General features: G+C 41.8%; 1 long non-coding RNA gene across 1 annotated transcript in view; it reads right to left on the reverse strand.

The window, feature by feature from the left end:
- LOC125617960 overlaps positions 1 to 14,850 on the reverse strand; it is a 78,061-nt gene that overhangs the window by 36,118 nt on the left and 27,093 nt on the right. The window lies entirely within an intron of this gene.

Raw genomic sequence — 14,850 nt, forward strand, 5'->3', positions numbered from 1 at the left:
TCACCAATGCCCACTTAGTTCTGTAACTGATATCTGACATCTACACTCCCCGGACTCTAAGGGTCAATGGGTTTCACCTGTCCCTCTCAAGGTTGTGGCTAGACCTGGAGGCTCCACCTCCAGGTGACGTATGCCAGTGCTTCTTCTTCACCAGTCCAGCAGCATCAGCAGCACCTGGGTACATAGAAATACAAATCCTCTGGCCCCACCCCAGACCTATTAATCAGAAATTCTGGAGGAGGGGACTAGAACCCGTCTTCACAAGACTTACAGGTGATTGTGATGCAGCTAAAATTTGAAAACCAGTGTCTTGTGGTATTAATAATATGACCCACAGTGATAAATGAGCAAAGCAACATCCTTTGCCCAGGACTACAGAAATGCTTTCAAATATATTATTATAGAGATTCCTCTCCTAGTCCTAAAGCTCTATGATTCATTTGAATCTCAGAGTATTGCTGAGGTGGATCAACCAACATTTTTACCCCATTTTGCAGATAAGGAGATTGGGGCTTTGAGAGATGAAATGATTGGAATAGATTACCCCCACCCAGAGCCCACTTACTGACAAGCCACACCACCATTGGAGACTTAATTACTTCAAGTAATTAAAAGTTACCAGCCCACGCCAATTTCTTTTCTCCACAGCCCACAGGGATGCAGCTGGCAGCAGGAATGAAATTCACTTTTTTTTTTTTTAATCTGGTCCATTGTTGCTCACCTCAAGTGACTATTTTTAAGACCACCTTCCATTAATCATGGAGTTGAACTGAAAAGGCGATTTAAAACCACCAAGAGACAGATCTACTCAGCCTTGATACTGACCTGACACAGAATTAAGACAATGAGCCTCAAATGATAAACGGGCCAAGTGCCAAAAGTTCATTTATAATTGGAGGGCTGGAACTCATATTGCATTTTTCCATGGACATGACCTGGAACCAGTGGCTGTATCCCCAAGACAAGCCACAAACACCTACCCATGAGAAGGGGAGGCAGAAGGACGTGAGTGTTTGGGTTCAAATCCCAGCTTCCTACTCATTAACCAGCATGAGACCAATCCAAGGCACTTAGCCTGTCTGAGCCTCGATTTCTTCACCCAGAAATCACTATACCTTGCAGGATTGTTGAGAAGATTAATGACAATGTACATAGTGTCCAGATACCCAACAAATGGTCACAGTTTACACAGCTTAACTCCTGAAGTAGCAGCCACACTTTGAAACTATTGACTGTAGAACTAACTGCCTCCAAAAAGACCAAGGAAAGGAGGCAGGGTGGTGGGCTCAGCCGTAGTACAAGAGGTCAGGTCCTGCCATCAAGCTCTCCCTCCCCTTTGGCTTTCCTTCAATTCTGAGCTCAACTGCCACTTCTTTGGGAACCTTCCTTGAACTCCCAGAGTGAATTAAATCTCTCTAGTATATGCCAACTACCTTCTTTTCATAGTCTGACACTGATTCTAAAGGTACCCTTATTTGCTTAATGTTTATTTTCCCTACACCCCATGAGCTCCATGAAGTTGAGTCCCAGCTCTGTTTTAGTTCAATGTGTTTTTCTCTGGCACTCTGCCCTGTGCCTGGGACACAGTAGGCACTCAAATACTTGTAGAATGAATCATACCAAAGCAGCTGGGCAGGGATGGGTAAGGGGAAGAGGAGTTCACATGCAGCTGGTTGCACATATGTGCAAATGACATACAAGTTAGAGATCTGTGAGGGCTACCTGACGAAACACACAACTCTCTTTTCCTTCAGTAAAACCAATCTGCCTCTGCTGTATCACCAAACCAAAATGGCTGATTATTATTACTAATTATCATTAAGCCCACAGGCATTCTCTTCCAAGGGGTGCATATCCCCCTAGGCCTTGGTCTGCGCAAGGACATGTGCTGAATGATGTGAAGATGGTACAGGAATCCAGACAGGCTTGGATTTGTTGCAGTTTTCCCTGTGCAATATCAAAGAGGAGGGACAACTCCAGCATAAAATAGCAGGAACTCTGCAGCAAGCATGGAAATGAATGCTTCTGGATGCAAGTTACTGAGTGTCTACATGTACTAGGAACAGTCCTGGGTGACCCTTAAAACCTAATGAGATGGGTACGATCACTATATTACAGATGAGGAAAGTGAGTCAGGGAGGTTAGGAATATGCTCATGATCACATAGCTAATAGGTAGCAGAGCCAGAACTACAGCCCAATTCTCAGGTTGCAAAGTATATGCACTTAGCCATATTCCGCTATTTATGCCCAAATTGGGCATTAGTATCTCCAGACTCCATGAAGGAGCCAGAGGACTCTGAAAAGTGAATACAACAAGGTATAAAACAAACTGCACAAAGCAAATACAATTCTAGCTCTGCTTCTTCCACTAACACATGACCCAGCATAAGTCAATTCACTGCCCCAGACTCCAGAGAAGCTTCCTCCCCAGTAAGGTAAGAATGGACCATGGCCATTAGAGAGGAAACTCAGTGCTGTTGGGCCCAGAAACAAATCTGCCAGTCAAATCAAGAAACCACATATGCCTGACCCAGGACCCAGCTACGTTTCTGCTTAGCTCTTTCTCACCCAAACTAGAGGTTAGAGGTCTTTAGCTTTCTCAAAAGAACAGAGGTCACCAACTTGTCTAGTAGCCACCCTGAAACTGAGTTGGTATGAGCAAAAGATAAACAACAAGAGACAGGAGACTATATACATCTATTTAGATAAACCCAAATCTTCCTTTGTGCAGCAAAAAAAAAAAAAAAATTAGCTTATGTTGGGGAAGAAGCAGGTATCTGTCCCTAAGTCCCCCTTGGGTCCATCAGCAATCTTCCATGCAGCACAAGCCCCTCTGGGATGTGTTCAAACATATGTCCAAGACCAACAGCAGGGGCAGCCTAAGGCTAAGACTATCCATCCAAGTAACAGAGTCTCCCTAGCTTCAGCCCCTGCACTGCTGTACAGAGAGATCTGGAATTTACAGTCTCTTCTACAAAGCCTTACAAGGTCAAAAATGTTCAAGTTGTATAATTCCTATGATGAAAAGGCTGTGGAATAGCACAGGCTAAATGGCCAATACAAATGACACTTCAGAAGCCAAAACTCAATAGCCAAAATGCGGAGTCAGCAATGGGCAGAGCCGCAGTCAAGGAGACTGGTGCTGGCTGGGCTTCAGCAGCACACAGGCCAAGGCCACCACCAGCTCCTATGAATATCCCTGCTGCTAGGCCCCACCAAGGGTGGGCTCAGTCATCCCCAGCACCCTTACCCTGTTGAAACAGCACCAAAATAGGAGTCACGAAAGAGCTTACATCTGTATCTGGATGACCCCAAGCCTTCATATTCTGCAAAACCCACATTAATTTGACACGTGTGGCAAGGCATAGAGAAAATGGCCAAAACATTGTGTAAAATGTTCCTCAAAATAAAACGTGGACTATAATGAAGAGCAGAAGGGGAGAAGTGGAAGAAGGATCTTTCTTCATCATAAGCCTAGATGCACTAAATCTAGCAATACATATAAAATCTATTTCAGGGGCAGGAGAATAGGAAGAAAGAAGAAAAACAAATAAAGGGAGTAGGAAAAATAAAGACAATAGAATGGTATAAAGAGAAAACCCGATGTCAAGTTACCCCAACCTGAAGCTTCATGGCCTTGGTCATACTCTCCGTGCTCCCCGCCTCTTCCAAGGAGAGTTCTGCAATTCTTCCCTAAACATTAAGGATCAAAGACAAAACAAAACCTACCAAACCCATCAGACAAAGTCATCACCCAATCTCCTGCTAAAGAAAAAAAGTGGCAAATGTGAAGCAGATCCACAGCAACATAAAATATCAAACACAGAATTTAAAGACATTTCCAGCTTCTGTTAAAAAAAAAAAAAACCCTAGGTGCCTGAATATACCACCTCGGCAAACAATCCCCTTCAGATTAAATGATATGATAGATGGATATTTATGAAATAAAAATTTCAATGATTTAAAAACAAAGGCAGTGTTATGCCTGCACACTGAAAAGGCATGAAAAAACTACTAAGACTTGGCAATAAATAGAGGAGTTTAAAAGAATGCAGTGAGGCCAAGAATAAATCTAATCTATTAGATAAAAAGCTAGGGATTTCCAAATTAGGGAAAAGGCAGCTAAACTAAAAACAAATAGACTTTCACTCTGAAAAAAATGTGTCAAAATTGACATTTCTACAAAAAGATCTTTAAAGTGCTTTTTATACATTAACTTGAGTATTCTGGATGCCATCTACCCTACTGTTGAAATATATCTAAAAACAAAGCACAGTTAAAATGGTTCCCATTCGATCCATACCCTGAAATTGAAGTAATTACTCGGGGTGAGGAGGGGGGGCCCTGCACCAGACAATGAGACAGACAGTATTTCTTAAACACTGACTCTTTGCCAGACCTCTAAGCTCTCAAGATGCCCGCTTTGCCTGACCCTTTGTCTCCCCAGTCCCCAAACAGCAGTGATGGGTCAAGAATGGAGAAAAGGGAGGGAAGGTCCCACCATGCCTTCAGACACAGGTGACATTGAGCAGCAGGCAGAGGTGATCGGTGTAGAGCGCTAATGCTCAGCGTCATGGAGAAACACATCAACCCCAATTTGAAAACGACTTTCTCCTCTTAAGATGCTGATGAACATAGACTGGATATGTCTCCCATCATCCTTTGTCAGGCAGCTTCTGAACCAGTCTCCCCACCCTCCAAACCTTCCTGCTTGAGGACAGAACTTTCTCCCCTAATTTTATCCTGTTTCTATCACCAGTAAGACTGCATCTGAGAGTCATAGAAAAATCGAAATGGGGATGTCCCAGAAAGAGGATGAAGTCATCTCACTAACTCAAGAAGGCAAGTTTTGTGGGCATCCTAAAGCTCAGAGCCAGGCCCCCATGTGCTTATAGGCTAGAGAGGTAAGTCGGGTGAGTAAAGCTTGGACATGGTCCTAAGACCCAACCCAGAGATGCCTCCTTTCCTTCTTTTTCTTCTCCCTCTTATTGATTATTCCTCTTTTGTCTTTCTACTCAAACAACACATATTTCTTAAGGTCTTACTTAACACATGCGTGTTTCCCAGCTCAACACCAGCTTCCTCAACATAATGCCATCCAATCGTACACAGCACCTGACATTTCATGAATTCCATCCTTCAGGAATCTTGCAGAAAGCCTTTGGTGAAAAAACGATCTCTGAAGAGAAAAATTTCTCTAAATGTTATTTTATGTTGTCGAACCACAAACCTCACCAGTGCCCCACACTTCACCAACTTCACATCATTATTCAGAATCATTTGTACCTGTGCAAAGTACTGATAATGAATGCAGGGCCAAAGTTCTTTCCGCATGACCACCTGCAGGACATATAGGAGCCGATTTACAAGGCTGGCACTAACAGTACAAAAATAACAGCAGCCAGGAGAAAGTGAGCACCTGTTTATAGGTCAAGCATTGGGCGGCTGCTTACATACGCGTAAGGTTCGATTAACACTTACAACACTTGTGAGCCAAATGTTATCATCCCAATTTAATAAGAAAGAAAGCCAAACTCAAAGACTTTGCCCACAAACATATGGTGAGTTAAGAGGCAGTGTCAAAAGCAGGACCCACAACTGTCCAACAACTACACTTCTTCCCCCTGGTGGAGTGGGGAACAGTGAGGCAGAATTTTGGAAGGCCTGGAAGCCATCCCAGTTCTGGGTGCGCTCCCTTTTGCATGCGGATATCACAGGTGGAAATGAATGAATGCTGGGGTGGGAAACCTGCATGCCAGAAATAAACATGTGAACATTTTCTCTACAGCTCCTATACGATCACTTACTTCCCAAAACACTACCTCACAATTTTGCACTTGAATTTTTAAAATATTATTTCTTTATTTTACTCTATTTATTTATTGGGGTCATACAGGAATCAGGGCCTTCTGCATGCTAGGCAAGTGTTCTACCACTGAGCTATATCCTTAGCCCTTTTTATTTACATTTTGAGACAAGGTCTTGCTATATAACACAGACTGGGCTTACACTTGTCATCCTCCTGCATCAGCCTCCCAAATAGCTGGGATTATAGGCATGAGCCACTGAACTCAAGAGTACTTGAACATTTTTAAGGGATTCATCCTTGCTATATGAAAGATTTCTGCACAGGGAAGCAAGATCTGATCCAATCGGGCTAGGTTGCAAAGGAATAACACACACTATTTATTAAGGTTGCATTCTAAGATTTGTCTCCAACTTTCAGGTTGAAAACTGAATCCCAGACTCTTCCCAGAGCTAGGCTATCAGAGAATTATTAGCTTCTCTACTACATCCTCAGCTATCACTTATGCCCAGCCTCAAGGGTGAGGCTGGGCATGGTGGCAAACACCTGTTATCCCAGCAGCTCCAGAGGGAGTTCAAAGCCAACCTCAGCAATTTAGCAAGGCACTAAGCATCTCAGTGAGACCTTGTCTCTAATTAAATACAAAATAGGGCTAGGGGTGTGGCTCAGCAGTCGAGTGCCCCTGAGTTAAATCCCTGGTACCTCCCCGCAAAAATGCCAGGAGTGCTTGAGACATAGCTCCAAACTCCCAGACCCTGCAGGGACACAGCCAAGCTCTACAACCCTGAGTTCCTGAGGACTGGGGCATGCATGTGTGGTGTTTGGAAAAATAATTACAACAGGCAATAGACTCTCCTTGGGAAAACCAGAGAAAATACAATCACATCTATCAACAGTCCTACCACCATATTATTTTGGGACATTTCATTGCAGGTTTTTGTTTGTTTTGTTTTCATAAACATTCATCATGTGGTTGTGATCACATCTTATTCACAACTAGATTTTTTTCTTCCTCCAACTCTTATTTCTGCTTGATTACAAAGGGTCACCTGTTCTATGGCACCATTTGGACATCCCCTTGCCCTGGTGAAATAGACCCCTTCAGCTTCAATGCCACCACAACCCTCAGAACATACTGGAGTCGAGCCTCTCTAAAACTTTGCTAATTAGCTGACACATCAGGCTCTCATTATAAAACACAGCCCTTCCAGAGAGGTATGATTGTAAACTTTGGTTATTTTTCACATTCTTGGCAGAAGCCAACACAAAAATAATCACCAGGGGCGGTACTTAGAGTGGCAGCACCAAGAGTGACTTGTTTTCAGCCATCTTTCCACTTCTTGATGTGGTTCCAATTTTTCTGGTAGACAACATATAATTTCTCTCATACATATTTTAGCTGATTATAAAAGTTTCTTATAACTATTATTGATCAACTGCAAAAATCATACAAAGAAAAAAGGGGTCTAAGGGCATGGGATGTGGGCCAACACACCAATTTTAAAGTAGAAAAGCAAGTGCTCCTGGTCTCCACCAATAAATGGGCTCTGACAACTATAAAGCGATAATGATTCCTGGTACAATAATACAACAAATGGTTTGGGGATATTTAAAAAATAATATGAATGTTGGGAAAAGGCAGTCTGGGTACACAAGGACCACTGGATATACAATCAATTTTCTCATGCGGTGGTTACCAAGTTGGTAGATCAGATGAGATGCAGGAGTTATCATGCATCTGGACTTCAACAAATCATCAAAAACATCCTACCATGGCTTACTTACAGGTAAGTTAGAAAAATAAAGTGAAGCAATTTGAACTACCATCTACCTAAACTAGCTGACCACTACCCTAACTGAATGTCCGTCACTCCCCACTTTGGGCCACCACTGTACTTATACACACCCCATTGTGCAGTTATTAAACCTCACTGAGCCACCTGTCTGCCTTCCTACTAGACCAGAGATCAGAAAACTATGGCCTTACCTGATCGGTTTTTGTCAAGTTTTATTAGAACATCCATTTACCTGCTGTCTGTGACTACCGTGGCACTACAGTGGCAAAGCTGCTACATGAGTATGTATGGTCTGTAAAGCTGAAAATATTTAACCATTGAGCCACTTACAGAAAAAGTCTGCCTCCCTCTGTATGAAACTGATCTGTATGAGCTGTCTTATGTCCTCTGCGTGTCCTCAGCACCAGCACAGTGCCTGGTACACAATGAACACACATCTGGGAAGTAAATGCATACACTGGTATCATCAGTGTCTTGATGACAAGCTAGAGAAAGATTACTGACAGCATGACATAGGATTGAATTCTTAGCCATACCCTGTCCAATGTCTTTTTTTTTTAATGACATAGTTTTTATTTGTAAAAGCTGAAAAGATAGTTTATTCCATTAGGTAGTTGGAGATATAAATTGAGATAGATCACAAAATAGTGACAGGACATGAGAATAATTAAACTTTCAGTTTTATGTTGGTTGATTCCACCAATACAATTCTTGGATGCTCTGTGACACTACATTCGGTGTCCAATGTCTTTCTAAGAATGATGTGACTAAGAAAAGAGAACAGGAGGAAGGTTTATCAAACCCTCAGGTGGCACAAAATGGAAAGATTTAATGCTATAGATGATAGAATCAAGACTGAAATTATCCTGAGGGCTTAGCATTCTAGGACAATAACAAAGCTAACCGTGGGAGTACAGACTGGGGGCTGTCTCAACTTCCTCGAGTCTAGGAGACCTGCCCACAACCATTCATGTGAAACACAACAGGGCACTGACACTGACCACAAGGTTCATCAGAGCCCACAGTGCCAAGAGTAATGCAATCTTCAACAGCATCAAAAGTAGGACAGGCCAAGCCCAGTGGCTTCTTAGGAAGCTGAGATAGGAAGATCGTAAGTTCAAGGAAAGCCTGGGCAACTTAATAAGAACCTATCTCAAAACAATTTTAGAAAAGGGCTGCACGATGTAGCTTAGTGGTAGAGTCCCTACCTAGCACAAGAGACCCTAGGTTCAAGCCCTGGGTACTACCAAAAAAAAAAAAAAAGAGCAAGATAGTGTTCAGTTCTTGAAAAAACAATAATATTCCTATGGTACCCTGCCACAGTTAGCCATAAGTGAAGGTTTCAACTCAAGATGCCCCACTTTTGTAAAAAAAAAAAAAAAAAAAAAATATATATATATATATATATATATATATATTTATTTATTTATTTATTTATTTTAGAGGAATGTGCCATCATACCCAGTTTAAATGTATTTTTTAATGAACTCTCATCACATGATATAAAACACACCCAATGACTTATAGTGAAAAGTCTGTTCGGGTTACTGCTGCAGTAACCCAGTGACAAACTCAAGACAACCAACACAACCCATTTCTTTTTTTTTTTTTAATTTTTATTTTTCATTAGTTGCTCGAGACAATACAATGCCCATTTCTTATATATCCTTCCAATGAGGAGATATATAAATATAATATAGGTTATATATATGTATGTATGTATAAAACATCTGTTATAATAATAAATATATATAAAATATAATAATATATAAATCAAATATCCAGTGAGGTCATATATACATATATATGTATGTAAGTGTGCATATTATATATATATATATATATACACACACACACACACATACACACACATATATACATATATACATAAAATATCTGCTTTTCTCTCCCTTTTTTGCTCAAACTGTAGCACACTATATGTACAGTTTCATACTCTGCTTTTTCACTAAAAAATACATCCCACAGAGTCTCATGCCAGTACTCAAAGAGCTGCCTCACTCTTTCTGTGGCTGCACAGTTCTCAACTGCATGGAGGTTCTGTATTGATGGACATTTAAGTTATTCCAGCCTTCTATCACACATGATGCTGTAAGAAATACACATACACTGAGCAAGCTGGTGCACACCTATAAGCCCAGCTACCAGAAGAATAAGGCAGGAGGATCTCTAAGTTCAAGGCCGATCTCAGCAACTGAGCAAAAACCTTGTCTCAAAATGAAAAAGATTAAAAGGCAAGGAATGATATAGCTCAGTGGTAGAGTGTCCATGGATTAAATCCCCAGTTCCTGCCCCCACCATACACACAGAAATACACACAAACCTTTTCTCACATATACAAATATACCTATAGGAAAATTTCTAAGGAGTAGAATTACAGTGATATAAAGTGGATGCATATAATTTGATGGATATTATCAAAGTGGACACCTCCTTTTAAAAAAGAATACTGGACAAAAGAAGAGGCTTAGTGTGGAGAAAGTGGCTGGGAAGAAAAGTGAGCACCATCATCTTCAAACACCACCGGCTAGGACAAGTGAGTTCAGTCCTCTGTCACCATGTGTTTGGCACACCCTTGGGGGCTTCTATACATCATCCATTGACTGTCACAACAGCCCAGGGATGGGCATTCTTATCCTCATTATGTAGATAAAGATTCTGAGGCCAGAATCCTCTTGCCAAAGGCCACAGACCCAGGAAGGAGGAGAGCCTGACTCAAACCAAGTCACATAAGATGTGAACCTAAACCACCACTTGTGCTCCTTCCTCTCCCACTGTCCCTGTCCTTCCCTCCCAGGCTGAGTCCTATGGCCAGAACCACACTCTCAGACCTGGTGGCCTCTGCAATCACCTGGGTAGTTTCCACTACAGGGGCCCCACTCCCAGATTCTCATCTAACTTTTTGGGAGACAGCAGGCATAGTTTTGGCAGCCCTACTCTCAGGTGAATCCAGTTGAGATAAGCCACAGTCACAGTTCTTGAACTAGTGCAGGCAGGCATCACATATACCTGGGAGTACTTGGGAAACTGATTTTGGGGCCCTAACCCCTGAGTTCCAGAGTCATCATGTCTAGGGTGGGACTTAATAATTTGCGTTTCTAACAAGTTCCCAGGTGATGCTGATGCTACTGGCCCAAGGACCAGGCATTGAGAAAGAACTACTCTTTAGAAGAAAGAGCTACTATGCTTAATAATTAGCAATTATCATTTTACAGGGCATGTTATCCCAGTGAACTTGTACTGCTGTGGAAGGTTCACTGGGATAATGTGTTCTATAAAACAAAATGAAAACAAGTGTCTCTTCTAAGTTGTTACAGGTTATACATACTACCAAAACCTTCATTTTTCTTTCTTTATTATAAATTTCTTTGGTTTGTGCTCCGGTCTTCTAACATAAAGTTCAATCTTTTTTCCACCATATTGACACCAAAATCTAAATTCCAAGAGAACAAGAACCTTGCCTATCTTGTTTACCCTTTTCCCTCCAGAACCTAAAACATTGTTGGTGCTCAATGAATATGATTGAATAAAGAAATTAATTGTGGGGGTGCAAAAATAGTGAGACACAGATCCTAAAGGAGAAAATGGTAATAAGATAGGCTGATTTTAGCTCATATCAAAGAATTCCAACAATGAGATATCTTCAAAAATAAAATGAACAGCCTTAGTGAATACAGAGCTCCCTTTCCTTGGAGAGAAACAAGCAGAGACCAAATAACCAAGTGACAGAAATGCCACAAAGCAACTATATACTCTTAGTTAGAGAGTCAGGCATGGCAGCACATGCCTGTAATCTCAGCTAGTCAGAAGGCTGAAACCTGAGGATCTCAAGTTCAAGGTCAGCCTCAGCAACTTAGCAGGCCCTCTTTCAAAATTTTTAAAAAAGCAAGGGAATGGGGATGTAGCTCAGCAGTAAATTGCCTCTGAGGGCTGGGGATATATAGCTCAGTTGGTAGAGTGCTTGCATCACATGGACACAGTCCTGGGTTCAATCCCCAGCACCACAAAACAAAGAAGAAGAAAAAAGAGAGAGAGAGAGAGAGATAAATTGCTCCTAAGTTAAATTCCCAGTACCTATACCCCCCCAACACACACACCAAAAAAAAAAAAAAAGAGTGTACAGTTGCCCTGTATCACTTCTAACATCTTTTGAGAAGCTAAATTTAATTCATGTGTACTCCAGCCAAGAGGTGTTCTATAAATCCTTACACTTCTATGCCTCAGTTTTCCTAAACAACAACAAAAAAGGAAGATATCTGTCAATCAGTGTCTTGGGATTATCTAACCAAGTGCCTAGCAAATAACAAATAACTAACAGATGTACCAAAGTACTTAACATGCATACAACGTCTGCCTTTCCCCCATCTCTGCCATTCTGCGCTGCAACCAATCCTGCATCTAATTGATATTTCCATGAAAATTAAACTTCAGAAAGAACCAAGGGCAAATTCAAAACCACACTGATCCACCCTTTGAATTCCATGCCTTCACGGTTTAATTATTGGCCTATCATTTGGGAAGAAAAAAAAAAGCCACATACTCGACACCCACTGAAGCAAAAAACTGTGTGAGACCTGTGGGGAACAGGATTCGCTCTGCCTTCCTGGTGCCCACCTGCAGCCAACATTTTCTTCATTTAAAGAGAGCTTTGAATTTCCCCACCTGCATAATGTCGAGATTCATCAAAATTTGATAGTACAGAATTCTGTGTTTCTTACAGATTGATTTCAACAAGGAAAGTCAAATCCCAGATGCAGAGAAAGGTTTTTTGTTTGTTTGTTTGTTTAATTTTGGTTCCAAGGATTGAAGCCAGGGCACTTAACCACTGAGCACATCCTGAAATTGCTGAGGCTGGCTTTGAACTTGTGATCCTCCCAAGCTGCTGAAATTACAGGCATGTACCACCATGCCAAGCTGGAAAATCCTTGATTTTTTTAAGCTTAGTATATACTAGGTGTCAAAGTTTTTATCTTCATGATGGGTCAGAACACACAGCCATGCCTGGTCCAACCCTTGCCCAAGAACTATTTCATTCATACTTGAATTATCTGAAAGAGATCAGCCTGAATAATTGTGGGGCAAAAGCTTCTAAACCTAACAACACTGTTAAATTTTAGAGAATACAAGGAGATTTTAAGGAAAGAATAAAAAAATGGGAAATCTTACTGGAAGCTGTATGAAGGATTTGTTTTTGTTTTTGTTTTTTACTTTATACACTAAAACCTGTGATTTTGGCCACGATACCAAAAAATGAAAACATACATATCAGCTAATGAAACATTGGAACCACTCTTGAGTACCCTACAAAGATGGCAGGGTGGGAACCAAAGTAGGAATTCTGATTCTTGTCAAAGAGAAACTGAAACTTTTGGCCCTGATGTGAGACAATGCAAATGACCTCATCAGAATGCAGGAGGCCAACAGAGAATGACTCAGAAAAGGGAAACCAGGCAAACACTCCAAAACCAGAGATGAAAAGTTGAGATGGATGTTTGTTGAAATGATTCAGCTCATAAACAGACTTTGATATTCACATTTGGGTGCATGTTAACAAGGTTTTTCTTCCTTAAGGCATATCAGGACCAGCCTGCAGAATAGCTCATAAGCATACACTGTCAAAATTCAGACACTAAACTCAGAGCAGCTTGCTGAAGGCATCATTGCAAGGATATCAACAACAAGAAAGCTAACACTTCTCCAGTTCCTGTGGACATGTGGCTGTGGAGATGAAAGAATGAAAGACCGGAGGTTGAAATCATGTAGCTCAGGGGTCCCTAAACTGGAGACTCTCGCCTAGAGTGCCTGTTAAATGCAGAATCCCAGACCCCACCCCTGAAGAGGTTGACTGAGTGAATGGGGAGGAAATGCCACCCTCTTAGACTAGATTTCAACCATCAGCTCTTGCCATTCTAAGGTAATTTTTTCCTTTTGAGAAAAACTGAACAGCTCCAATAGGCTTCTTATATTAGAGAGAAAATAAAGCCCAAGGTGGTGAAATGACTTGCCCAAGTCCAACTCCTTATCAATTGCTATGGCTTAGACATGGTTTGAGGATGTCCCCCAAAGGCTCATGTGTTGAAGCTTGTTTCCAGTGTGATATGATAAGGTTGTGGAGCCCTTAAGGGGTGGGACCTGGTGGAAAGTAATTAAGTCATGGGGACTCCACCCTCACACATGGATGACAAGTCCCAAAGGAGTGAGTTCCCCAGAGAGATCGAGTGGCTATAAGGAGCCAGAGGGCCTCTCCCCAGCTCTTCCTGTCCCTTCCTCACTTGCTGTCACCACTGTGATGCCATCCACCATAAGGCCCTCCCCAGAGCTGAGTAGACACCAGCACCATGCTCTTGAACCTCCAGAACTGTGAGCTAAATAAACCTCTTTTCTTTATAAAGCACCCAGCCTCAATTTCTCTGTCAAAAAAAAAAAAAAAAGAATTCCTAGTCTGGTTCCCACCATCTTTGGGAACCTCAAAAGAGGTTTCCCATGTTTCATTAGCTGCTGTGTAGGTTCCCATTTTGGGGGTACTATATCTGGAAACACAGATTTGATGTACAAAGTAAGTAAGAGCATTATATAGCCACCTGGGAGACACCCCCAGTTTTTTATCCTTCCCCCTTAGTTATTTTGTTATAGCTACAAAAAAAAAATGACTAAGACACCAAGGTTTGGTCTATAAGGAAGAAATCTGGAAGTAAGATGACTGAGAGTGAAATCCAAATTGTTGAAGGAAATGGTTAACCCCTAGGGTAACAGGCAGCAAGCAAGTACCTCAAATAGCTCCCCAAAGAAAGAACCTGCAAGGGGGCCCCAGGAGAAAGACTGATAGGCAAATATCAATAACAGAACTCTGTCCACACCCCAGCCACACTGTCATATGCATTATTTCCTCCTCACTTCCACTGTGAACACTGCAAGGAATGGACTAGATGCCATCCATCTCTGAGTCACCGCTATCACATGGCATATCTTCAAAAGCTTTGTGACTGCAGGAATGGATCTGTTGCCATCCTCTGCCTAGGATGCCTTCCCAGACACTGCTCCACCCAACACACCTCCCACCCATCCCAGCTCCAGGTCAGGTGTCACCTCCACCCACCAGCACAACCAGGTGTTCCCTCCTGGGGGAACCCTGCACATACTGTTGGCATTTACCACTCAGCTTTGCAATCATTTTGTTTATCTACAAGACTGCTCCTGGAGAGCAATGATTTCTGACTTTGAAACCTCA

Source organism: Marmota marmota, unplaced genomic scaffold (genome assembly GCF_001458135.2).
Source record: "Marmota marmota marmota unplaced genomic scaffold, marMar, whole genome shotgun sequence".
NCBI classification, from domain to species: Eukaryota; Metazoa; Chordata; class Mammalia; order Rodentia; family Sciuridae; genus Marmota; species Marmota marmota.